At 37.7% G+C, this 26,029-nt stretch overlaps 1 long non-coding RNA gene across 5 annotated transcripts in view; it reads left to right on the top strand.

Annotated features, from left to right (window-relative positions):
* The window catches only part of LOC138921947 (uncharacterized), a 716,117-nt gene that overhangs the window by 512,266 nt on the left and 177,822 nt on the right, over nt 1–26,029 (top strand). For 4 of the 5 annotated variants that reach the window (XR_011434974.1, XR_011434973.1, XR_011434971.1 and 1 more), the window contains one exon: nt 3,842–3,898. The exons of the other annotated variant lie outside the window; for it this stretch is intronic. This is a non-coding gene — a long non-coding RNA (uncharacterized lncRNA). The remainder of the gene's footprint in view (nt 1–3,841; nt 3,899–26,029) is intronic. 5 annotated transcript variants of the gene reach the window in all.

The raw sequence follows: 26,029 nt of genomic DNA, 5'->3' as shown, positions 1-26,029 counted from the left end.
TCATGGCACAATGAGGTATAAAACACAGCCCTGGGGGGCCAGCCTCATGGCCTAGTGGTTGGATTTGGCACGCTCCACTTTGGCAGCCCGGGTTTGGTTCCTGGGCGCAGACCTACACCACTCGTCGGTGGCCATGCTGTGGCAGCGACCCACATAGAAAGTGGAAGAGGGTAGGCACAGATGTTGGCTCAGGGCGAATCTTCCTCTAGCAAAAGGAAGAGGATTAGCAACCAATGTTAACTCAGAGCGAGTCTTCCTCAGCAAAAAAAGAAAAAAACAGGACAACAAAACCCACCCCTGCTTCTCAGGCAATGTGTAATCTATTTGAGGGGAAATAGAGCATAGTGTAGTAAACAGTGAATATTCATTCATAGGCAATAATTGTTTAAGACTCACGGAAGAGAAAGAATCTTGCTAGGTTTATTTTCCAAGGAAGGTTTCCCTATGAAAGTGGGATTTGGGCCAAATCTTGGTCAATTCCTGGGGGTCAGCTAGATGAAGATTAGAAAAGCGACCTTTCAAGTTCCAAAAGTAGGAAGGCAGGACTGTGTTTATGAGGATGAGAAGTGAAATTTTTTATCCTTTAATTTTTTAATTCTTTTTTTGCGTGAATAGAGATATAGGCACTATGAAACTGAAGAGAGGGCTGGAAAAGAAAAGTCAAGCTAGATTTAGAGATTCTTGAATGCAAAGCTGACAAATTTGGGCGTAATCCTGTAGCTGATAGAAATCTATGGAAGGTTTTTAAGCAGAAGAGTAACATGATTTAAGAGAATTACATAGTGACCCTTGGGATCATGGGGAAGGAAGAACCTGAAAGCAGGCCAGTCTGGGTTGTACTACCACCCATAGACCCAGCAGGAGGGCACCCAGACTTGAGCCCAGCACTTACGAGGGCAACTACAATTAGAAACCTGGAGGACAGATAGAGTGAAGAATACAGGGGTATTGCTGGCACTTGGGATCCAGTACTTTGTACTGAACACCTCCTATGACTAGCACCTTTCTTTTGCTAGGAAATGATTTGCCACATTTCTTGCCCTCTTCCTTGAAAAAAAAATAAGGATGACATCTACAAAGGTTATTTGATTGTGCTGCCACCTACGTTAGAGATTTGAGCCACAGAATGGTTAGGTAACAGAAAAGACATCAAATCCTTTCTCTCAGGTGGCGTGAATTGCTAATTTCTTACCCAGTGAGAGATTATTTCCCAATAGTGCCTACAGTAGGCTTCCTTGATTCTTTTCATGATTCCAAAGGAATTTATGAATTAGCATGATATTCACAAGAGTTGCACGTTACAGCTGAAGAACCTGTGGCGATATTAAACAATGCATATTCTTCCAAGTGTATATATGATGATCTAGTATATCACACATGAAGCACTGATATCTGTTCTTTACATTGGTACTTAGACATTGAATGATAGAATTTTGAGTAGTTTTATTTATGTAAACTATTTAATACATTTAATTAAATTTTCAAAAGAATTAAAGTTTTGAGTTAATTTTTATACTCAATTACAATTAGTATTTAGCAGTTTAATAGATAAATCAAGAAAAATCACCAAAAACATATTAAAAATAATTTTATTTTTTATGTCTTGCCTTTAATTTGTATCTGATGAAAATGATTCAAATTCTATATACTTTTAATGCAATTTTATTTTATTTTTAACCTTTGGTTCATTACTATCGATCAGACTCAACTTATGTAAAAATCTTGATTTTAAATTCTTAATTAATGATTTTGCTTCAATGAAGGAAAGAAAATTTGAGGAATAAATAGGAGATTATCAATTTATGATTTTTATAAAACTTTATCTTATTACTCATACAACATTCCTGGCCCACGAAGGGTGCACTCAGACATGGGCGATAACATTTAAATTCAGTCATCTTTGCTATTTTTTCAACATTCAGTCATATGGAAATCATAGCTTTACACATTTTTTTCTGGTTTTACATTTAGGACGGTATACTTGTCAATGTAGGAGGATGGAACATATTTTATTCAATGTTTCTTTGAAAGCTTGATTTATAACTTGTAAATATTTAGACATGTGATATGTGAGTCTGTATTCGCAATCTTGCCCTAGGTTCCATGTTAGGAGTAGGCCTGAGAGAGGGGTCTTTTGCAATGAAGTTTTCCTTTTGTATGTGTGTGTGTGTGTGTGTGTTAGTTATGCATGTGTGAGGTTTATTGAGGTATGATTTAGTAAAAAGCGTGGACTTTATAGTTTGAGGTTTGAGAAATATATATACTCATGTAACCACTAGCAAAATCAACATATAAAACATCCATCTCCCAGAAAGTTCCTTTGGGTATCTTTCCTGACAATTCCCCACCCCTCATCCCTGCTGGAAGCTAACACTGGTCGTGTTTGTATCACCATAGATTAGTTTTGCTTCTTTTGGATCTTCATATAAATCATCAAGAGTTAGACTTCTGTGTCTGGCTTCTATCAATCCACATAGTGCTTTTGAGTTTTATCCATATTGTTGCCTATATGACTAATTCCTTTTTTGTTGCTGAGTACTATTCCATTGTGTGAATAGACCACAATTGGTCTTCCATTCAGTTGTTGCTACACATTGGAGTTGTTCCAATTTAGGGCTGTCATAAATTGAGTTACTATGAGCAATTCTGCCTTCGCCATTTGTGTGTGTGTATGTAAGTTTTTGTTTCTGTTGAGTGCCCTTTGGAGTGCGTCATAGAGCAGATATATGTTTAACTTTATGAGAAATCGTCAAGTAGTTTTCCAAAGTAATTATGCAATTTTAGACTTCCATTGGGAATAAATGACAGTTCAATTGCTTCACGTCCATGCTAACATAGAGTATTTTTAGTATCTTTAATTTTAGCCATTCTAGTGGATGTGAAGTGATATCTCATTGTGACTGTAATTTACATTTCCCTGATGTATAATGATATTCAGGTCTTTTTCATGTGCTTATTGGCCATTTGTATATTTTTTCTGAAATGCGTTTCAGGTCTTTTTACCATTTTTATTGGGTTGTTTGTACATTATTGTGTTTAGGAGTTCTTTATATATTCTGGATATATGTCCTCTGTCAAATATATGTGTTGCAAATATTTTTGCCTGATAATGTGGCTTGTACTTTTCATTTTATTAGTGGTTTTTTTAATAAGCAGAGGTTTTGTTAGTTGTAGATTTGATTGAAGTTGAATTTAATTATTTTTCCTTTACAGTTAGTGCCTTATGTATCCTAAAAATAATGATCTACCCCAATGTCACAAAAATATTCTCCTGTGCTTATTTTTTTTTAGAAGGCTTGTGTATTAGCTTTTGCCTTGAGGTCCATGTGTCATCTATCATTTTGATGTATGATGTGTTGTGCTGGTTCAAGTTTATATTTTTCCATAAAAATATCTGGTTGTTCCAGCGCCATTTGTTTAAAAGACTTTCTTGTCTCTGTTGGATCACTGATTTGCTTTGTTTGGTTTTTATTTTTGGTGTGTATGTGTCTGTCTGTGTGTGTGTAGATTTGTGGTTTTCTGTTATTTAGGAAGGCTTTCTTATTTTTCCTGATGATTGCATTTATAATAATAATGTTATGTGAAATGCTTAGCTTTCTCTGTATTTAATATAAATTTAATAATGTTTTCGTGGCCCATCCATGCTGTAACATGTGTTAGTACTTCATTCTTTTTTATTGTTGAATAATTTTCCATTGTTATGGATATACCACGTATTATTTATCCATTCACAAGTTGATGGACATATGGGTTCTTGCTACTTTTTGTATATTATAAATGGTCTTGCTACGATTATTGGTGTACAAGTGTATGAACATATGTTTTCCATTCTCTCAACTAGATACGTAAGCAGTGGAATTACTGAGTCATGTGGGAACTTGATGCTGAGCATTTTGAGGTATTGTCAATTTGTTTTCCAAAGTGGCTGTGCCATGTTATATCCTCACTGGCAGTGTATGAGGGTGACAATTTCTCCATGTCTTCGCAAAAAGCTGCTATTTTCTGTTTGTTTTTTTAAAATTTTAGTCACCCTAATGGGTGTTATGTGGTATCTCATTGTGGTTTTGATTTGATCTAGTGATGTTGAACATATTTTCACCAACTCATTGTCCATTTGCATATATTCTTTGGAGAAATATTTATTTAAATCCTTTATTCATATTTTATTAGGTTAGTTGTCTTATTGTGGAGTTTTACAAGTCTTTTGTATATTCTGGATCTAGGTCCTTATTAGATATATGATGAGCAAATAATTTCTCCCATAATGTGAGTTGGTTGTCATTTCCCTTTCTTGATGATATTACTTGTAGCATATTTAAAAATTTTTTTTGATGTAGTCCAATATAGCTATTTGTTTCTTTTGCTGCTTGTCCTTTTCGTGTTTTATCTGAAAAATCATTGCCTAACTCAAGGTCACAAAAATTTATCCCTATCTTTTCTTCTAAGAGTTTTACAATTTTAACTCATATCTAGGTTTTTGATTCATTTTGAGTTGTGCCCTTTGCTATTCAGCTGTACCACTTTTAGACTGTCATGCATATATATATATGTATGCATTTTTATTTGATATTTTCTGAGAGTGACCACCCCTGGGCTCTTTCACTCTACTTTCTGTCTTTTTTATACTTCACTCCATGTGTCTTTTGTTGCGTATCTGACCTGTCCCTACTCCCTCTCATCTGAAACCTACAGCATGTTTTATAAGTAAGAGCTATAGAGTTATGACCTTAGGGTGAACATCTTGTGTTTAGGAGAAAAAATATATATATATATCTAGTTTTAGAAATCTTTACTAGTGTTTTGAAGATCTGCTGCTTTTGGACCTCTGTCCTCTTAGCCCTGGCAACTTTTTACCGTACTTCACGCTCAAGATTTCCGCGTCAATCTCAGTTGTGTTTTTGCAGGTGTTATGTTTTCATTTCTAGTTTATAGCGATGGCTTAGTTTCAATGAAGCAAGATTTGTGTAATTTTATACATTCATCTTTTTGCATTTTTATTATATTCAGGAGGAAAAGAGGAAACTTTCTCTATTATACCGCCATAAACGTACTGAAAATTATCCTCTTCTCTCTTGATTCTTCCCCATCACAACACCAATTCTCTCCCACCCACGCCTTATTCTTCTATAGGGTAGCTTTCTTTTTTAGAGGAAATCAAAGATACCAGGTTCTTATAAACCTTGCAACAGGCTTATCAAATATTTTTCCCACAGTTTAGCTATAGTTGTGAGCAATAGCTTATATGCTAAGTTGAAATGTCCACCAGACAATTAGAGATAATGACTTAGGACTTAGCAAAAGGCCGAGATTAGGGATATACAGCTCTCTATTATTAAGTGTAAGAAGAATCATTCCTAAAGCTTTCGTGGAGTAGTACCCATGCTAAGAGTAGTTAGCATGTCTAACCTTATGTGTAAGTGAAATAGTTAGCCGGCCATCTACATGGAAGTATTTTCTACCAAAATGATTTCTCTTTATGATCTGTGATAATATCTTAAATTATACTTTCAGGATTTACTTCATTTGATTAGGTACTACTGTCCCTTGTTAAAATGCAAAAGTCTGTGTTTGCAGGCAACATAATAGGCCGGTATTTCCCAAAGTATGTTCTTTGGAACACTATATACATAAGTTGTCGATTGCTGTTCTATGACAGATAACAATTAAGTTTGGGAAACAATAGTTTAAATAAAATTGTTAAAGTTTCTTTTCTTAGGGACTTCTCAGATCTTGTAGTAACCTAATGTTCACTGTGATACTTCAAAAAGGTAAGGCATGGTATTTCCAAAGCGTATTTGACCATGAGCCCTTTTTAAAATAAATCATCTATTATACTTCTGTTCTTCTCAATATAATTGTGGAAATTCTTTACAATATAAGATAATTTCTCACTGACAAAATTCTGAGAAAAGGCTGCTAATGGAGCACAAAACATTTACATTTTGATAGATGGGTAGAGGGTAAGAGAGAGAGAGAGAGAGGGAGAAAGATGGGGAGGCCTACAGGCAGACCATGCAGCGCTCTCAGGCCTGGCTTAAACCTGTAAAATTGCCCTGGATTGAGTAACCAGCGGGAAAGAGAGACACCAGAAGGCACAGGGGAATATATCAATCATACCTTGCAGGACTATCATTTTCATGGTATCAGGCAACTGGTATGGATGAGGGATTAGTGACGTTTGGATTTATGTAAATCTTCTACAACTCTTCAACTTGGAAGTCATTTAGAAGCATTCCTGTTCCAGTGACATTCACCAAGTATATTTTTTCTAATTGGTAAAATTGACACGGAAATAATTCATATTAGGGAACAAAAATTCTCTTTTTAATCAATGAAATCATCATTCTCCCAGTAACTCAGCCTTAGAAGTTTGAAATCATCTATGACATTTATGTCTCCCTTGCCCTCATATTAAATCTATCACTTGAGTCCTGCTTCATTAATTTTCTTGCATTCTTTTCATAATCCTAGCTCATAACTCTTGTCTCCCCATTCAATACCATTCTTCATATTATGGTCAGTTTCATCTTCATGAAAACTTTTTTTTTTTTTTTCCATTTATAACAATTTCTTGCTCAAGCACTTGCATGGGTACAATATCCAAACTCTTTCAGATGGCATTCAAGGACTTCCATTTCCTAGCGCATGCATACTTTTCCAATCCTGCTTTCCACACTCCTCTGATAGGGTCCCTTGACTCCTGTCAGAGTGACTTACTGTCAACTGGCTATCAGCACTCTTTCCCTACTCATTTCCTCCTTTCCCTTACCTCTTCACCTATCTAAAATCAGCTCATCTTTCAACACTCAAACAACTGCTATTGTGCACGTCATCAACACATAGTGATATCTACCTCTTCCGGACCAATTGAGCATCACTCTCTGTACCACTGATTTGGGACTAAGTCCTGTATGTCTTGGATTGTCTGTACCTTATCTCCTCAAGTAGATGGTAAGCTCCTTGAAGGTAACAATTATACTTTATAGTTACTTGAATCCTCTAAAACACAGAAAAAGCTTTTGAAGAATTCTAGTAAAATGAATACAAGTTTTCATAAATGAAATACTTCCAGTGACCATATCTTGATCTCGGAACACAAACATGAGCATAATAAAAAGAACTCCACTCTTTCCTCAAAAATTAAACATTTCTCTATATTCTGATTTTGTATTAGTACTTGGAATTGCATCTGTTTCCCCCTGAAATATTATCTACATGTATGATGTTGCATCCATGCCAGAGCCTCTGATTAATAATTAATGAAATTCACATTTTTATCAGTGGTTTTTGTTGGCTAAAAAAGAATAGGGAAATATCATTATTTCTGTTGAATTTTGAAAGAGAATGTGATGCTTTCATGCCGTACAATCTCCCAAACTTAGCACTTCCCTATCTCAGAGAACTTCGTATTTCTCTAACTGCCAAATGAATAATTCATATTTGTAATAAGCAGAGATGTTCTTCTTTTTTTGGGAGAGAGAGGAACTCATTTTTGATGATCCTAAATTGTTTATCAAAACCACCTTGAGACTGTTGCCTTGATTTCCTTATTGACTAATTATAATTTAAACGCATCTCGGCACGGCTCACGGTGCAGGATCTGATTGCAGATGTCTGATATAGCAAACTTGTCCTTTCTTTCTCATTTTCTTCAAAGTAAAACCTTTTGGAAAATGCCAGCATTTGGAGTGCTAATATGAAATATGTGTCTCCCAGCAAAATTTCAAGGAAAATTAGCAGGCAACTAGTGTGTGTGTGCGTGTGTAGATGGTGGGAGGGCTATGAAGGGAGAAAGCTACAACCAGAGCTTCCTTTAAAAAGCACAGGAACAGTTTATCATTAATATGCATAGGAGACAACATCATGGTAGTTGCCTGGAAACAAGTAAGAGGGAGTCAAATAATGAAAAGGACTCTGGTGCCCCCAGTGAACTAAATTGAACTTATAACTACTAGAAAAAGAGGTAGTAACTAAATTAGCTTACACAATTCAGTGTTGAAAGTGTACTTCGAAAAAAACCCTTGCATTCAATTTTCCTGTCACCTTATCTTTTTTTCAGTGAAATACTTAGAGGCAGTATTAATTGGCCACTCAAAGAGTTTGGGGAAATAGAATGGAAAGGGCTGAAGTAAATGTCTTACGGGGCCAATTGAAATCTTGCAAGCGATCGAGAATCTCTGAGGACAACCCCTCTCATTACACGTTTATGACCCTATCCCCAAATCTTCTTTCCTATTTGAAGGAGGTGCCTGATAACTTGACAGTTTAAGGCAATGCTTAAAAATTCCCTATAATGGCAATATGAAACAGTAATGACTTCAGAAAATTTGGGGTGATTGATAAAATTCTGCACTGTGGTTTTCAATGGTGGATACAAGGATATTATACAGTGGGATGAGAGGGTCCCTCTGGCTACATGCCTCCCCTGGTAAGCACAGAGGATACTCTATGTATCAAACTTGACAGGGGTAAGAAAGACAAATGCATATGCTTTTCTAGAAACACCAGATCATTTAAGTGTGAGAAAAAGTGTAATGGAAGAAATTGGCCCAGGAGTTCTAACATTTTATTGCTCAAAAATGAAGTTGATGTATGGTATTATGTTTCTTAATGCTATTAAATAGCTCTTGTTTTAAGTACTAGAAACTTCTATATTAAGACAAATGCAGTTTTTGCTTAGTATCATATGATATGATACACTATCAGTTCATCTATTCAACAAGCATTTATCTTTTGTACTGAGGGTCTCTTATGTCCAGGGTCCTCGGCAGGGGGAGAAAGGAAGTTGACAAAGCTCCAGTGTCTAAAAATTGGAGCTCATAGCCCGCAGTGGAGGAGAAGGTATATAAGTAAATAACTCTTAACATTGCGATAGATGCTATAATGGAACGTTGCACAAAGTTTTCTAGAAACACAGAGGAAATAAGTTATTCTCTCTGGGATAATTAGGAAAAGTTTCACAGAAAATGTATTTGAGCTGGAACTTAAATGATGAATAAGAGATTTTTGCCTGCTGAGACAAGGGGCAAGAGTCTGCCAAGCAAAATAATATGTCAGGAAATCACAGAAGTCTGAAAAAAAAATGAGATGAAGAAGGGAAGGATGAAAAGATGGGACTGATGTGTTGGAAATCTCTGGTTGCACTATTGAAGAGTTTTAATTCTCAGTGGAACCCAAACTTTGCTGATTATAAAAGATATCTCTTGGGTGCTTTGTAAAAATACCTGATTACTTGACCCCACTCCTGGAAATTCATATTCAAAAGATCTGGGATAGAAGAAATCTTTCTTTTTAAAGGACCCCAAGTTATTATTAGTGATTAGCCAGGTTTGGGAAACTGTGTTCCAAAGTACTGCTTAAATTTTGATGTGTGTAAGGATTACCTGGACACCTTATAAAGATGCAGATTCTGATTCAGTTGGTCTAGGGCGGGATCTGACATTCTGCATTTCTCATCAGCTCCCAGGAGATGACATCGCTGCTGGTCCATGGGCTACATTTAGAGTAACGATGTTCTAAGCTATACTAAAGAGATTTGGGAAATACCGATGCATACACGTTTTTAAGCAGTACCATGGGCAGATTTTTTTGAGAAATTTCACTCTGGCACTATTGTAGAGAATGGATTTGTGTGGTAAACAAGAGTAGAGACAAAAAACTGAGTAGAGTGCTATTGTCTTACTTTGGGTGAGAGGCAGTGATGGAATAAAGTAGAAAATTGGCAGTCATAATGGAAAGAGGATATATTTTAGAACTAGTTCTGATGGAGGCTCGTAGGAAGTTGTGACTGGATGGTATGTGCATGGTAAGGAAAAGGGATAAATCTCTGTGGCAATGTCTACATGTGTTTAAATGAGGATACAAGGAAAATAAGTTTTTCAGAAAGATAATTCTTTAGGGCATATTATGTTTATATTAGGGTTCTCCAGAGAAACAGAACCAACAAGATGTGTGTGCATATATATATCGGGAGAGGTTTATTTTAAGGAATTGGCTCACAGAAATGTTGGAGGCCTGGCGAGTTTGAAATCTGATGGAGTCGGTCAGTAAGCTGGAGACTGGGGGAAGAGTTGCAGTTCAAGTCCAAAAGTAGTCTACTGGCAGAATTTCTTGCTCAAAGAAGGTCAGTCTTTGCTTTAATCAGGCCTTCAACTGATTGGATGAGGCCCACCCACACAAGCTGACTGTCTAGGTAAGTAAATAATAGCCATCTATTTAAGGGAAAATATGTGGCCATTAAACATGATGTGGTAGAACACAAAATTTTCAATCTGTTCCATGAAGACTTAGAGATTCCTTTAAGATTCCTTAAGATTCCTCTAAGAGATTCCCTTTAAATATGATTTAAAAGGTTTCCAATAATAGAGGTGAAGACAAGTTGTCAGGTCCCTAGGTCCCTATGCAGCAGTTGAAATACGCCACTCCTGTTACAATGTGTTTTAGAGATTGGGCCATTTTGAGACTTTTCTAAGAGAGAAATGTTTCCAAAGCCTCCCCTCCCCCATGTTTTAAGAACCAAGAACACAGAGGAATATTAAATATCATCAATAGATTTTCATGATCTATTGATAAAAAGCATGATGCAGAACAGTATGTACTTGCCATCTGTCTGACTTTGGCAAGGTATTTAACCTCTTTGCTCCTCATTCTCATTATTTAAAAATGGGATTAATAATAGTACTTATCTCAGTATTCTTTTGAAGCTTAAATTATCTAATTAGTGTCTGGAACTTAATAAGTGCTTTATAATAGAAAAGACTCTCAAAGGAAAAGAGTATACCAAATGCCTACAGTAGTTAACTCAAATTATGAGATTATACATAATTATTTCGTCCATTGGCTTATCTCAATTGTATCATTTTTTCCGACAATGGTCACATACTCTTTTCAGTCAACAAAAGCATAATAGATGTTGTTGAAAAGAATAAAGGCATCTCCGTGAACGGGCCGTGCTGTCCATCCTTCACAGTGATGTGTGTCTCTGTGCCTTTCATTGCCATCAGTAAAACCCATCATTGATTGAAACAGTTTCTTTGCCTTGGAAAGTCTGAAATAGCTTTTCCTGTGATTGCAATAAACAAAAGGGGCGGCCCCATGGCCGAGTGGTTAAGTTCACGTGCTCTGCTTCTGCGGCTCAGGGTTTCACCGGTTCAGATCCTGGGCGCAGACATGGCGCAGCTCATCAAGCCATGCTGAGGCGGCGTCCCACATGCCACGACTAGAAGGACGGACGCACAACTCGAATATACAACAATGTCCTGTGGGGCTTTGGGGAGAAGAAGAAAAAAAAAAAGAAAACAAAATGGCCTGCAACAGTCGATGATCATGTTTTCAATTGTGCTTCCGAGTTTGTTAGGACTCCTTTCCCCTGCACTTAATCAGTAATGACTTAACTTTATGGCATTCAGTGCCTGTATATGCAGTACTGTGGCAGCGTTGTTTTTGGTTGACTTGGCTTAAGGATCTTGTTATTCTTATTGAAATAGGTCATATGGTTAGGGAAAAAAAAATGCCTCCCCCAATGTTCAATATTTTCATGACTATTTTTTATTTTTATGATTCTTTTAACTCCTATTTTCTATCTTTTCCATCTGTATATTAAGATTAAATTTAACCCATTTATACACCCTAGATTCTCTTGAACAAAGCTGCTGGCAAAAGAAACCATGTTTATTCCATGCGTGATTTGCTACATAATTCTAGAGTAAGGAATAGGCAAGCAGGAATACAAACAAGGCTAATTTATAAACCCAACAAACATCACCACCGTTTCATATGAAATTTTTGTGTCATCAGTTCCATGTTTTGGCTCTCATTTCGGGTACAAGGGGCCTAGAAACTGGTGGCACTATATTGCTCATCATCTTTTTCATGGTTTCTAATTCAATCCAATGTGGCCAAAGAAGATACTTAGTGTGATTTGAATCTAAGTTTTATGGGCTTGTTCTGTGGCCCAGAATATGGTCTAGGTTGAAAAGGACATGTATTCTGCTGCCCTTGAGTGGAATGTTCTGTAAATATCAGTTGGTCAAGTTGGTTAACAGGGTTCAAATCTGCTGTATCCTTGCTGATCATCTGAGCATTGATCCTGTCAGTTATGGAGAGAGGGGTGTTTAAATTTCTGAGTACATTTTGGGTTTGCTCGTTTCTTCTTGGAGTTATATCAGTTTTTGTTTCATGTGATTTGGAGCTCTGTTATTAGGTGCAGAATCATTTAGGATTGTTCTGTTTTGATGATGTCCTCTTGACAAGTGCTTGATCCCTTGTCATTATGAAATGACCTCATTTAATCCTTGTAATACTTTTTTTAAGACTTTGTGTTTTATTTGATTGTGACATTTCTTTCATAACTGAATTGGCAGTTCAGCTCAACAGATTTCAATAAAGTGAAGGTTGAGTGTAACTATTTATTTATTTATTTTATTGTGGTCATAATAGCTTATAACATTGTGAAATCTCAGTTGTACATTAATATTTGTCATACACCATAAAAGTATGCCCCTTCACCCCTTGTGCCTATCGTCCACCCCTTTCCCCCTGGTAACCACTAAATTGTTCTCTTTGTCCGTAAGTTTGTTTATCTTCCGCATATGAATGAAATCATATGGTGTTTGTATTTCTCTGTCTGGTTTATTTCGCTTAACATAATGCCCTCAAGGTCCATCCATGTGGTTGCAAATGGGACGATTTTGTCTTTTTTATGGCTGAGTAGTATTCCATTGCATATATATACCACATCTTCTTTATCCAATCATCAGTTGATGGGCACTTGTGTTGCTTCCACATCTTGGCTATTGTGAATAATGCTGCAGTGAACATAGGGGTGCATAAATTTCTTTGCATTGTTGATTAATCCTTGTAATACTTTTTGTCCTGAAATCTACTTTATTGATATAGTCCCTCCAGCTTTCTTTTAACCAGTGTTAGCATGGCATATCTTTTTAAATTTATTTTATTTTTTTGCTAAGGAAGATTCACCCTAAGCTAACATTCACTGCCAAGCTTCCTCTTTTTGTATGTGAGCCGCCACCATAGCATAGCCACTGACAGACAAGTGGTACAGTTCCACACCCCGGAACTGAACCTGGGCCATGAGAGTAGAGTGTGCCAAACTTAAGCAGTAGGCCACTGGGGCTGGCCCGGCATGGTATATCTTTTTTCATCCTTTTCCTTTTAACTTGTGTGTTTAACTTTATAGTGTGCTTCCTGTAGGCAATGTATAGTTTGTTATGGCAGCCCTAGGAAATTAATACGCAAACCTTGCATTTAAGATTTGTTAGGTGGGAGCAAAGAGTGTTTAGTGCTGATTCTTCCACACTAGTGAAGCGCCACACTTTGAGTACTTGACTCAGTGGCCCAAGAATTATCAGGTTTTACACTCTGACTGGGTGGGAGTAGGCTGTATTCCTGGCCCTATAGGAAGTTTTCTCCCACACCCTCAGGTGGTTGACTTACACTCATGTGCTGATCGGTACTGTGCTGAAAACTGAGGAGGTCCTCTGCAGATTTCTGGAGTTCTTATCTGGGGAAGCTGCCTGCTTTCTGGTACTCTGCCCCATGAACTCCAGCTGCCTTGGTCTCCCTGGACTGGCAGCTGTGGGTCCTCAACTTGAGAAGCCTTTCAGACTCCACCTCTGCTTCTTTTCCCTGGATCACACTCTGAAAATTCTCTCCAGGCAGTAAGCTGGGATGAGTGTACAGCTCACCTTATTTGTTTCTCATTTTCAGGAGAAAATGTTACCATGTTACCTTGTTACCTGATGTTCAGTGTCTTTAAAACTACTGTGTCATAGATTTTGGTCCTTGTTTGTTATTGTTTCCAATCCCTGTTATGGCATCTTATTTGGAAGTGGAGGTCTTCCTCAGCCACAACTATGAAAAGGTTGTGAAAACAATTTTAATTACTTCTTAGTAAATGAAAGGAAGAACTGTCTAGCTGTGGCCAAGCATTGGGGTAGTGATGATTTCTCCAGGATCCAAATGTTTGTCAAGTGCTGCTTGTTGGGGAGTGAAAAGAAGGCATGGAGGCAGGCAGCATTCCTGCCAAACCAGAAGCCCATTCTTTCTACTGATGACCCTTGACCCTTGGGTGTTGACTCAGTGCTAACATTGTACCAGTTGTTTGTAGAATTGTGGGGATAAATTGGTTACTACATGTTAAGTGTTTGAAGGGTCCTCTGATTTGATATTTCAAGATTGATTTTCTGTGTGGAACAGATGTTGTCTTGAATGACAGCTTATTCAGTTCTCCTCAATAGTATGCAGATAGAAGACCTCCAACATTTTGCTGTCACATGGTTTCTACCAAACTGTCTTCCTTCTTAGGTATCTGGGCAAGGATCATGCTAAGCGGGGTAACATTAAGTACAAACACCCTGAAGCAAGAGATTCCTTGGTGTGTTCTAGCAATGCCAAGGAGGCTAGTGTGGATGGGGTGTGGGAGATTAAAGCAGTGTGAGAGGAAATTAGCCCACAGAGGTAGTTTTGGGGGTATGGACATTATGGTTCACTCATAAAGCATGGTAAAGCTATATTTAAGATTTTAGTTTTTATTCAGACATAGGAAATCATTGGGGGGGTTAAATAGTGAAGTGACATGATCTAATTTATGATATTTAAAGTTATTACTCTGTCATATTAAAAAAGTTATTCTGTGAAAAAAAATCATATGGGGAGCAAGAATAAAACCAGGAAACCTTTTAGGAGCTGAAGAAATTCAGCTGTTAGGTCTTAATTGTCTCATCCATGGTGTTGGTACTGAGAGCGCTGACAAGTGGTGAGGTTCTGGGTATATTTTGAGGGTAGAACTGATGGGATTTGCTGATGGATTAAATATGAGGTGTGAGAGAAAGAGAGGAGTCAGGGATGACTACAAGTTCGTTTGTTCTTTTAATCTCAGCAGCTGGACAAATGGAATTTAATTTACGATGATAAGGAAGAGGGAGAGACAGTCATGCAATGGGGTATTATACTGAGATGCCTATAAGACATCCAAGTGGAAGTATCTAATAGGGATTTGGTTTTACGAGTCTGGACATCAGGAGAACAAAGAATGAAAATTCAGTAAAGAAGGACCAAGAGAGAGGGGAGTCTTAGAAGCCAAGTGAAAAAACTGTTCAAGAAGGAGGGAGTGTCAAATTATATTGCCAGGTTGATAGTTCAAATATGGTAAGAGCTAGGAAATAATCATTGTATTTGACAAGATACAGCTCATTAGTGACCCTCCACACACTGAATAGGGTGGGGAAAACCTGATTGAAATAGTCAAGAGAGCATGAGGCTTCAGAGTTGGCTGCATAAATTCAAATGTACCCACACAGCCTGAAAAAATACTATGCAGATCAACAGAAGGGCTAATTAAACCACACATAACTCATTTTTCATCACAATGAGAAGAAAAAAATACTACAAATACCAAATTGCAAAGGGAAAAGGAATGATAATACATGTAATACAGACATGTCAGATACCACTTTAGTTGAGTGGTACTAGTGCCAAAAGTGCATAACATGGATCTAGTCATAAGGAATAATCAGAAAACCCAAGACAGGGGGCTGGCCCCGCGGCCGAGTGATTAACTTTGCACATTCCGCTTCAGCAGCCCAGGGTTTCACTGGTTCGGATCCTGGGCGCGGACATGGCACCGTTCATCAAGCCACGCTGAGGCAGCATCCCACATGCCACAACTAGAAGGACCCACAACCAAAAAAAAAAAAAAAAAATACACAACTACGTACCAGGGGGCTTTGGGGAGAAAAAGAAAAGTAAAATCTTAAAAAAAAAACAAAACAAAGGAAATTCTAGGAAATAGCTGGCCTGTACTCTTCAAATATGTAAGGGTGAATAAAGATTAAGTAAGGCTGAAGAAATGTTCCAGATTAAAGAAGACTAAAAGACTTAACTAAATGCAATGCATGATCCAGAATTGGATCTCAAATGGAAAAAAGCAATACCTATAAATGACATCAGTGAGTCACTTGGTGAAATTTGAATATGGACTGTGCATTAGTAAATAGTATTCATAATGTTAAATTTCTTTTTCTGATAATTGTGGTTATTTAAGGGAATGTCTTTGTTCTTAGCAAATGCACACCAAAGTATTTTGGAATAAAAGAATATAACTTACTCTCAAATGGTGGTTTGGAAAAATAGGTATGTAGTGTACGTATGTGTGTAAATTTTTTTTTGGGGGGGGTGAAGATTAGCCCTGAGCTAATATCGGCTGCCAATCCTCCTCTTTTTGCTGAGGAAGACTGGCCCTGAGCTAACATCTGTGCCCATCTTCCTCTACTTTATATGTGGGACGCCTACCACAGCATGGCTTGACGAACAGTGCCATGTCCGCACCTGGGATCTGAACGAGCGAATCCCGGGCTGCCGAGAAGCGAGACATGCGCACTTAACTGCTGCGCCACCAGGCTGGCCCCTGTATGTGTATAAATATTATACATCTAGAATGAATGATAAAGTAAATGCATCAAAATATTAACAACTAGCAAATCTAGGTGAAGGATTAAAGGGACAAAAATTCTTTGTACTATTCTTGCAACTTTCTGGTAAGTTTTAAATTATATCAGCAGAAAAAGTTAAAATGGGAGGAGAGGAATTAAAGATAGCAAGTACAGACAAATTCTTTGAGAATTTGCTGTGAGAAGTGTTGACACAAATAGCCAATAACCATTCTTTAGATAAAAGAAATAAGATGAGTTTTACTTGAGCCGGAGTGAGGGTTATCACCCAGGAAGGCCTTTTCCAGAAAGGAAGTGATCCAGAGAAGCATGGTTTTCAGTACAGTCTTATATCTTTTTAGGAAAAATAACATACATTAAATACATGCAGAATACCTTTTTCTAAATTTCAAAGAGGTATTTGGTTGGAAATTAGCAGGTCAACATGACCTTGATGTCAGGAAAGGAACTAATATGGTCCGAGTGTTACCAGTAGGGCGTAGGAGGGGAAGTATGCATTCTTAAGAGAGTGCATTCTTTACTTTAATGGTTAAAGCAGATGTACAATGTATGTTTGATAGGCCATAAGTCAGGCTTTTTAGTTCAAGCCAAATCAGTTTTGAACCCAAATAGTTACCGTATATACCTCAATATGGGAAAATCTTATGTCAAGAGGAGCAGAAAAGGGGCAGTTACTGAACAACTGAACGGGACTGTGAGATCAAGGGAGGAAAAAAAAAACACAATAGTACTGATAGAATCAGAATACTGATACAGCACTTACCAAGCCCCAGGTCTAGTGCTAAGCGCTTTACATATGTTAACTCATTTCATTCACACACACACACACACACAGCGCAGATACTAAAGTTATCTTCACTCGCAAATGAGGAAACAGAGGCACAGAACAGTGAAATACCTTGCTGAAGGCCACACTGTAGTAGTCGGTAGAAAAGGAGATACTGCAGAATGTTTGTATGCCCATGGAAATGATCCAAAGAGAGGGAAAAAAGAGACAAGGCCATCAGCTGAGAGTAAGGACGGGAAAAGAGCTATTAGAGGTATAAAAGAGAAAGCTGCCAGTGTGATTTAATCTTCATGGGGAGTAGAAGAGTGAAGTTGTCAGGGAAATGTAATAAGATTGTGAATCAGCACTAATGGCCCACTTGAGGCTCTATGTCATGTGTTGAAAGTGAGATGAGTTACCATGGTTCTGTTTTTCTCCTGCCATGTCCACTTGCCCAGTTTAGCACCCAGTAGGTACAGAATTATGGATTTTCTCATCATTATGGCAGAGGGAGAAAAGAAAAAGGATTTGAGAGTTTGTGCAATGGAGTTGGAATGCAATAGACCATGGTATTTAAACTGGATAAGCAGGGAAATGAGGACATGATGGTGAGGGATGAAGAGGGGGTAGGATAGATACATTGTAGTCCCCAGTGGGAGCAAATGCTTGTTATAGTTGAGGTATGAGTGGAAATAAGCTGGAAAGATAGGAGATGGTGGTTAGAGATATGGATATGTGAGATTATGGAGGCACTGTAGTTAGCGATAATGACAAGCTCTAGGGTTATATCCATGGCACTGGGCAGCTGAGATAGGTTGGAGGACAAGATCATTGGGAGAAAGGATGTTAGGCAATAGAGAAGCCATGATAGGAGAAGGATCATTCATATGTATATTAAAATCACTGAGAAGTCTGAATCAAGGCTAGTACCCATATTCCTTTGGTCATTAATTCATTCACTCATTTAGTCAGTAAATACTCATTCAATACTTTTTAACGCTTTAGGCATTTTAGCAAGAAAGTGAAGAAAAGACAAAGCCCACTGCCTCAAGGAGCTTATATTTTAGTTGGATATATAGATCATAAATAAATATGTAATACAATGTGAGGTAATGCTAATACCATGAAGAAAATGATGTGGAGTAAGTGGACATTTTAATAGGCGTCAGCATGGATTCGTACATTGTTTTAGATAGGATTTGTGTAAAACGGCAAGTCATGCAGAGATTGGGGAGCAGTGCCTTTAGGCAGAGGCACAAACAAGTGCAACAAGTGCAATGATCCTGGAGGATGAGCTTGACCTATTCCAGCCCAGTGTAACTAGAGTAAAGTGAGCGAGGGGGAGTGGTGGGACATGATGTTGCAAAGAAAGGTGGGACACAGCTATTGGGCCTTTTTGAGCGGAGTGATCGTGTAATCTGAGTAATGTTTTTTAAAAGATTCATTTTGGTTGCTGTGTGAAGAAGAGACTAAGGGAGGGCACAAGTGAAAACAGGGAAATGGTTTCTTTCGGAGGCCATTTCTGTAGTCTGGGCGAGAGATGATGATGGTGGATGCTGCTGCTGATGTTGATGATGAGGCTCGTGATGATGTATTACCTGAATCTTTCTCCATTCTACGCTTGCCCACAGTTGTTTTAGTTAGTTCAAAAATATTTAGCGGTTTCGAAGGTAGAAAATGAAAGACCAAGCCTTTTTAGTCGAGAGTTGCCTTAGCTTGTCAAATGTGTCAAAAATGCTAGGGTCACCCGTTTTAGTGTTGAAATCCAAATCCATATAAATTAAATTGTTCATGCAAAAAGTGTGGGGCAGTGCAAAACTGCAAGTGGAGGAAGAAGTGTAAGATAAAGAATAAAACTGGCTAGGATAGTAACATAATCACTGTGTTTGGGAATCTTTGCCATATGGAGAAGGCCGTCCCAGGGGACTTGGATCATTCTGATTAGACTACCTTGAAGGAGACGTTGCATTATCCTTTTGAAATTGTGAAGTGCTGTTTCAATGTGAATATTTGTTGTCCTTATTTGTTAAATTTCTGATTTTGAAGAAGGAAAGATCACTCCTGGTAAAGACATACTATAATATGATTTTTCTCCCTTCTGCTGGTATTAGAGAAGCACAACGTTGGATAAAGAGCCTAGTTGTTCCAGAGAGGAAAGCCTGAAATGAAAAGGGGGGAAACCGGAAGTAAAAGTACTGCTCTGTCTCAAGGAGGAAAAAAATGGCTGTTCGAGGCTGTTATTGAGTGCAGAAACTGTTATAACAGCAGAGCCACAGAAGTGGAAAACAAGGGTTTATGATTCTGTTTTCACCAGAACTGTTGTAGCAACTGAAAAGTGTCAGTAGATTTCTAGGTTTTCCTATTTCTTCATTCTTGCTTTCAATTATCCTTAATTACTGGATCTCTTTCATGGCCTATGTGTTGAATAGAATGGCAATATTTTCATAGTCAGTTTTGTCCTATCAAAAGCAATGTTGAGTGTAGTACATGCTGTGGTGGGGAAGGATTTTAAAATTACAGAAGTTAAAATAAGGTCCCTGCCCTCTGGGGACCTTACAGTTAACAGTAGAAAGATTATCTCTAGAGATATCAATGAAATGGAAACCTTTGCTTATCTAGACCAAGGTAGCTGGTACCACCATGCAGAGATAACTACCCTAAACTTTGCAGTCAAGAGCCCAGAGGTCTTAGGGCGTGCTTGGCTGATTTAGTTGTATATAGTGACACAGACTTGACGACCTCAGAATGTTTGTGTGTTTCAGTTGTTTGGAAGAAATCCAGTCCCAATTTTTCTGTCATAGTCATTCTTTTACTTTTACAAAATGCCTCAGAGAACTAGCTTCTTAAAAGAAGTACCCATTTTATTCATGGTTGCCAGCTGCTTCAATAAACAAGAGTATGCTGGATAAAACTCTGTAGGGCAAATTAAAAAAAAAAAAATCCATGGCATGCCTATTGGTAATGATCTATATTGCAGCTTATATATTTATTTACATTATATTACAAGGGATATTTGCATATATCACACCACCATTTTACAGGACAAAGAAATGGAAACTGTGACCAAAAATAAGATTTAAGGCAACCACTATAGCGAAAATGCGATGGAAATTAAAAATTAACACATTAGTAAATGAAAAAGTAGGGCAAGATTTACTGATTTGAAAAGATTCAATTTGGGGCTGTCTTTTCTTTTTATCTTCATTCATGGGTCAATTTGCTAGATCCTGACACACTGAATTATAGATTTACCATTTCCTCGTAAAATAAATTTTATTAAATTACTTTTGACAAGCACACACTAATGAAGAAAAACATGTGGAACTATAATCTTCTCTATCTTTATGGAAAAAAATAATGATATATCGCATGCATTGCTGCTTAATTACTTATTTGCCAGACATCACCCAAGCTGAAACAAAAGAAACAGCCATTCCTGTTGAGGACTCACTGGGTGTGATGGAATCCCATCTCTTTCTCCAGCCTGGGGTTTTGAGTTAAGACACTGAAAGGGGAATTTGGCTAATCCATTGAAAATAGCTATGGAATGTAAAATAACAGATGTAGGCCATCCTCTTGATAGGAACGGGAAATGTCTAGGGTGCGGAGACAGTCTGGCTTGCAACACTACATAATGCCTTACCCATATGCTGCTTTATCTTTTCCTGCTCCTACTTGCTTTTCATTTCTCTTCTTAGTTTTCATATAAGGGTGAAGTATTTGCAGGTTTTTAGAAAACTGACAGAGGAGGGACTATGTTACATACTAATTATTATTTTTAGTGTTTATTTATACCATTAGGCACAAAGACTATGGGAATTTGCTCGAGTTTTGAGGTCACATTGAATTCTCCTTCAAAAGCCTTGTCCAGGGCTTGCCTGATTACAGAAAACATCTGGTCACTATGCCCGTGAAGGCTCCTTTGCACCATGTCCTTTAAAAATAAGCATGTGCATTGTTTTTTGTCTATTTCTTTATTTTTATTTTCTTCTTTTCTTTCTATTTTTTTATTAGGTATAGTGCCTTGAGCTGGCAGATGTTTAAATTCCTGCTTTCCTCTTCATTTTCTTTCTTTCGTTCCTTCACTCTCCAAGCCTGTTTCACTCAATTAGTTTTGATCAGGATTTCAGGTCCCAAGAAAAGTACCTATCTGCTTCATTTTCATCGTTTATCTTTAGTCAGGACATTCCTTTCTATGTCTTATATCCTTCTAAAGCCATTCCTTCTAACTTGAAACACTTTCAAGGTATGGTGCCTGTGTTTGGTGGAGGGGACCAAGGCAGAGGGGGTCATAGCATGCAAATCATGCATCATGCATATCAGGGTGAGAGTCAGCTTTGAGCTTCTGGAGGAGAGTAATTCAGTCCTAGGCATATCCTTGTCAGCGCTTATTGCATAAATGTTTGTTGAACACATAGTGCCATTGTATTAGTCTGGGTTCCCCAGAGAAATAGAATATATATATATATATATATATATATATATATATATATATATATACATATATATATGTCTATTGGTTCTCTTTCTCTGGAGAACCCTGGATAATAATAAATCATAGTCCTTTATATATTTATATGTATAAATATATGTTATATAATTAAATATATAAAATACATATATACTTATTATAATGATTATGATTTATTAAAAGGATTAAGTCCCAAGATCTTCAGGGAGAATAGGCAAGCTGGAGACCCAGGAGATCTGATGGTTTAGGTCCAGTTTGAGTCTAAAGGCCAGAGAACCAGGAGAGCCGATGATGTAGTTCCAGTCCAAAGGCCAGTAGGCTCAAGACCCACGAAGAGCCGATGTATCAGTTCGAGTCCAAAGGCAGATGAAAACTCAGTGTCCCAGGTCAAAGACAGTCAAGCAGAAAGAATTCTCTCTGCTCAGAGGAAGGTCAGCCTTTTTGTTCTATTCAGGCCTTCAACTGATAGGATGAGGCCCACCCGTATTAGAGAGGGCAATCTGCTTTACTCAGTCTACTGATTCAAATATGAATCTCATCCCAAAACACCCTCACGGACACACCTGGAATAATGTTTGACCAAATATCTCGGCATCCCATGGCCCAGTGGAGTTGACACATACAATTAATCAGGCCACAGCCCTAGCAAACTAATTCAGATTTTGATTGATCCTGATACCAAGGAGAAATTGGATTGCAACTCCTGATACTGAACCTCTTAATCTCAGATTCCTGTGCCTGATGTGTAATAAACCAATCACTGAGACAGTCGTGCAGACAGTGGTGCTTGGAGATGGAGAAAGGTTTATTCAAATTAGCCAAAAGGAGAAGGCAGGAGGATAGGTTCTCTCAAATCCTCCTTAACAAAAGAAGAAAGCAGGGCCTTTTATAGAGCTTAAGGGGCCTGGGAGGAGAAGTTTCAGAGAAACAAAGGGGAAATCCATTTTTCACTCCAGATAAGCCCTTGGGCAGTCTGACTTCTGGGCATCAATGGCAGCTGGGGGCTGGTTATCTGTGATGTAACTTCCTTGAAGGTATTCTTTTTCTTCAGCAAAACAAACTCATAAATCCCTGTGACCCTTGAGTCACCCCTCAGGCTCAACAAGAAAACAGCAAATTAACAAGATTGATTTCTTTCATCTGTGTCTGTGTTGGGAACAAGGTCAAATGAAGTTGATCATGTTCTTATTGAATATTTACAGTAACCCTTGGGTACCCAGCTCCATCACCATGCCCTGTGATTAAGGTCAGTGGAAAACTACAATAACTCAATTTTGATAGGATTACTAATGGCCCAGACCCTTCAGGAATTAAAGTTTGGATCATTCCACCAGGTAAAGAACCACAACCAGCTGAGGTGCTTGCTTAAAACAAAGGGAATACAGAATGAGTAGTGGAAGAAGGTAGTTATAACTACCAGTTATGACCTGTGACCAGTTAGAGAAACTAAGATTATAATTGTTATGAGCTTTTCTTCCTTATTTTGTTATGAATATGTTTGTGTGTGTGTGTGTATCAGATATCTTTGTTTTTTTCCTTGTCTCATACCCTCATCATGAAAGATCAGATGTATTAACTTTAGTATTTAAGTATGATTAACTTTATGTCATAGTAATTAATTACAAGATATCAAGGAAAAGATGAAACATCACCCAAGGACTCGATATCAACTCTTCTGGGGAAAGAGTGCATTGTAGGTTGTACATAGGATAGTTGTATCATATTAGCTGGAAATATAAGCTTGTTATTTTCTTTATTTGGAGATTAAGTATCATTTAAGGAGATGTATATGGGTGCAAGTTGACAAGGGATAGACTTGTGATGGTTAATTTTATGTGTCAATTTGGCTGGTCCATGGTGCCCAGATATTTGTTGAAATATTATTTCAGATGTTTTTGTGACGATGTTTTTTTAGATGAGATTAACATTTAAATCAGTGGGCTTTTAGTAAAGGAGATCACCGGCCATAATGTGGGTGGGCCTCACCCAATCAGTTGAAGGCCTTAATAAGACAGACTGACCTACCCCAAGGAAGGAGGAATTTTGTTAGTAGGCTGCCTTTGGACTTGGACTGCAACCCTTCCCTAGTTCTCCAGCCTGCTGTCCTACTCTGCAGATTTTGGATTCGCACCTCCACAATTGCATGAGCCAGTTCCTTAAAATCAGTCTCTCTCTTTCTCTGTCTCCCTCTCCCTCTCGCTCACCCTCTCTCCCTCCCACCCCCCACCCAATACACACACATACACTCACATCCTGTTGGTTCTGTCTCTCTGGAGAACCCTGAATAATATAGTACCCTTGTGCACTGCTGGTGAGAATTTAAAATGATGTAGCTGCTATGGAAACAGTATGGTCGTTCCTCAAAAACTGAAGTATAAAATTATCACATGATCTAGCAATTCCACTTCTGGGTGGATATCCAAAAGAATTGAAAACAGGGACTCACACAGATATCTGTACACCCGTGTTCATAGCAGCATTTTTCATAACATTCAAAAGATGGAAACATCCCAAATGCCAGTTGACACATGAATGGATACACAAAATGGGTAAATGGGTACATAACTACAGTGCAATATTATTCATCCTTAAAAGGAATGAAATTCTGACACATGCTACAACATGGATGAAGCTTGAAGACATTGTGCTAAATGAAATAAACCAGACACAAAAGGACAAATATTATATGATTCTGCTTATCTGAAGTACCTAGAATAATCAAGTTCATAGAGACATAAAGTAGAATAGTGATTACAATGGCCTGGGGATGGGGAGTTATTGTTTAATGAATATGGAGCTTCAGTTTGCGATGATGGAAAAGGGTTCTAGAGATGGATAGTGTGAGTTTCACAGCCATGTGAATGTACTTAATATAATATCACTGAACTATACACTTAAAAATGATTCAGATCGGGGCTGGCCCTGTGGCCGAGTGGTTAAGTTCATGCGCTCCGCGGCGGGTGGCCCAGTGTTTCGTTGGTTCGAGTCCTGGGCGCGGACATGGCACTACTCATCGGGCCACGCTGAGGCGGCGTCCCGCATGCCACAGCTGGAAGGACCCACAGCGGAGAATATACGACTATGTACTGGGGGGCTTTGGGGAGAAAAAGGGAAAAATAAAATCATTAAAAAAAATGATTCAGATCATAAATTTTAAGTTATACATATATATATATTTTACCACAAAAATATAGTTAGTTTGAGATTTGCATTTTACTACTTCTTAGATATAGAAAATTTTTATTATGTGACATTCAAACTGAATTCTGCTGTTAATCAAAACCAATGAGTAATTTTTCTAAATTATTTTAAGATCTTGGAATTTTGTTGTGTCAAACGTAATTTAGAATAAGTGGGACTGAATGAATTTTGATTATTCTTTTCATATATAGATCTCTTCGTAGTCCTTCTGTTTGTATTAAAATTATCTGAAACTATTCTATCCTCCATAATATAAATTTCTCTGTAGGGCAAATTCAAGATGGCAGGCAGTGCTTTGCTAGGAAATATAGTTTTGCCAAATGAGCACATCCATGATGGACATGACCCATTTGTGATGGGTTGTGCCGGGGTATGGGCAAGGCACAACGAGAGTATAGGAGTTCAGATACCTCTGTCATTGTCCTAGAATTTGGTCACAGCCCATTTAGTCACATTTTTTGCACCCAGATAATTAAAGTGAGTAACTATTTCTGGCTATTTGAAGCAATTCTGACCTAATAATAAGTACATCAAAGTTCAAACCATTCTCTTAGTGTGTCAGCAACAGAATGTGAGGTTAAGACACTAAATAAGTGAAAAAAAAATGTTGGGTATGGTGAAGGTTTCCAGAAAAATGGTTTTGGCTTTGCCAATAGAGCAAATTGATGACAAATGAAATTTGAGGGACAACCGTAGCAGTTGTGATAGAGCAGCTCACATACATTGGGCAGATTCAAGCCAAACAACTGGTTGAATGAATTGCCCAGAAAAGATATTAAGTGAATAAATAGAAATGAGCACAAATTTAATAGTTTGTTGCTATGAAACCGTCCAATAAGACAACACGTGGGCAAGAAATGTACTGGCGATAAATATATCATTAAATATCCTGATCTGGCAGCTAGGTTAAATGAACAACTTGTTACAGTTCGGTTGTGACCAACAACTGGTTAACTGCATCTGAAATTAATGCCATCAAACGTGAGGTTAAAGAAGATTTAAGATTTAACCACACCACAAATGAAAGAGGCCCTGCTGATAATGAATTTGAAAATTGATTAAATATCCTCATTGATTACAAATGAAAAGCATGAGTATCTACAGGTTTTTTTCATTTATTAG

This window comes from Equus caballus, chromosome X (genome assembly GCF_041296265.1).
Source record: "Equus caballus isolate H_3958 breed thoroughbred chromosome X, TB-T2T, whole genome shotgun sequence".
Lineage (NCBI taxonomy): Eukaryota > Metazoa > Chordata > Mammalia > Perissodactyla > Equidae > Equus > Equus caballus.
Note: the sequence above shows the minus strand (reverse complement) of the source record. Positions and strands in the feature narration are given on the sequence as shown.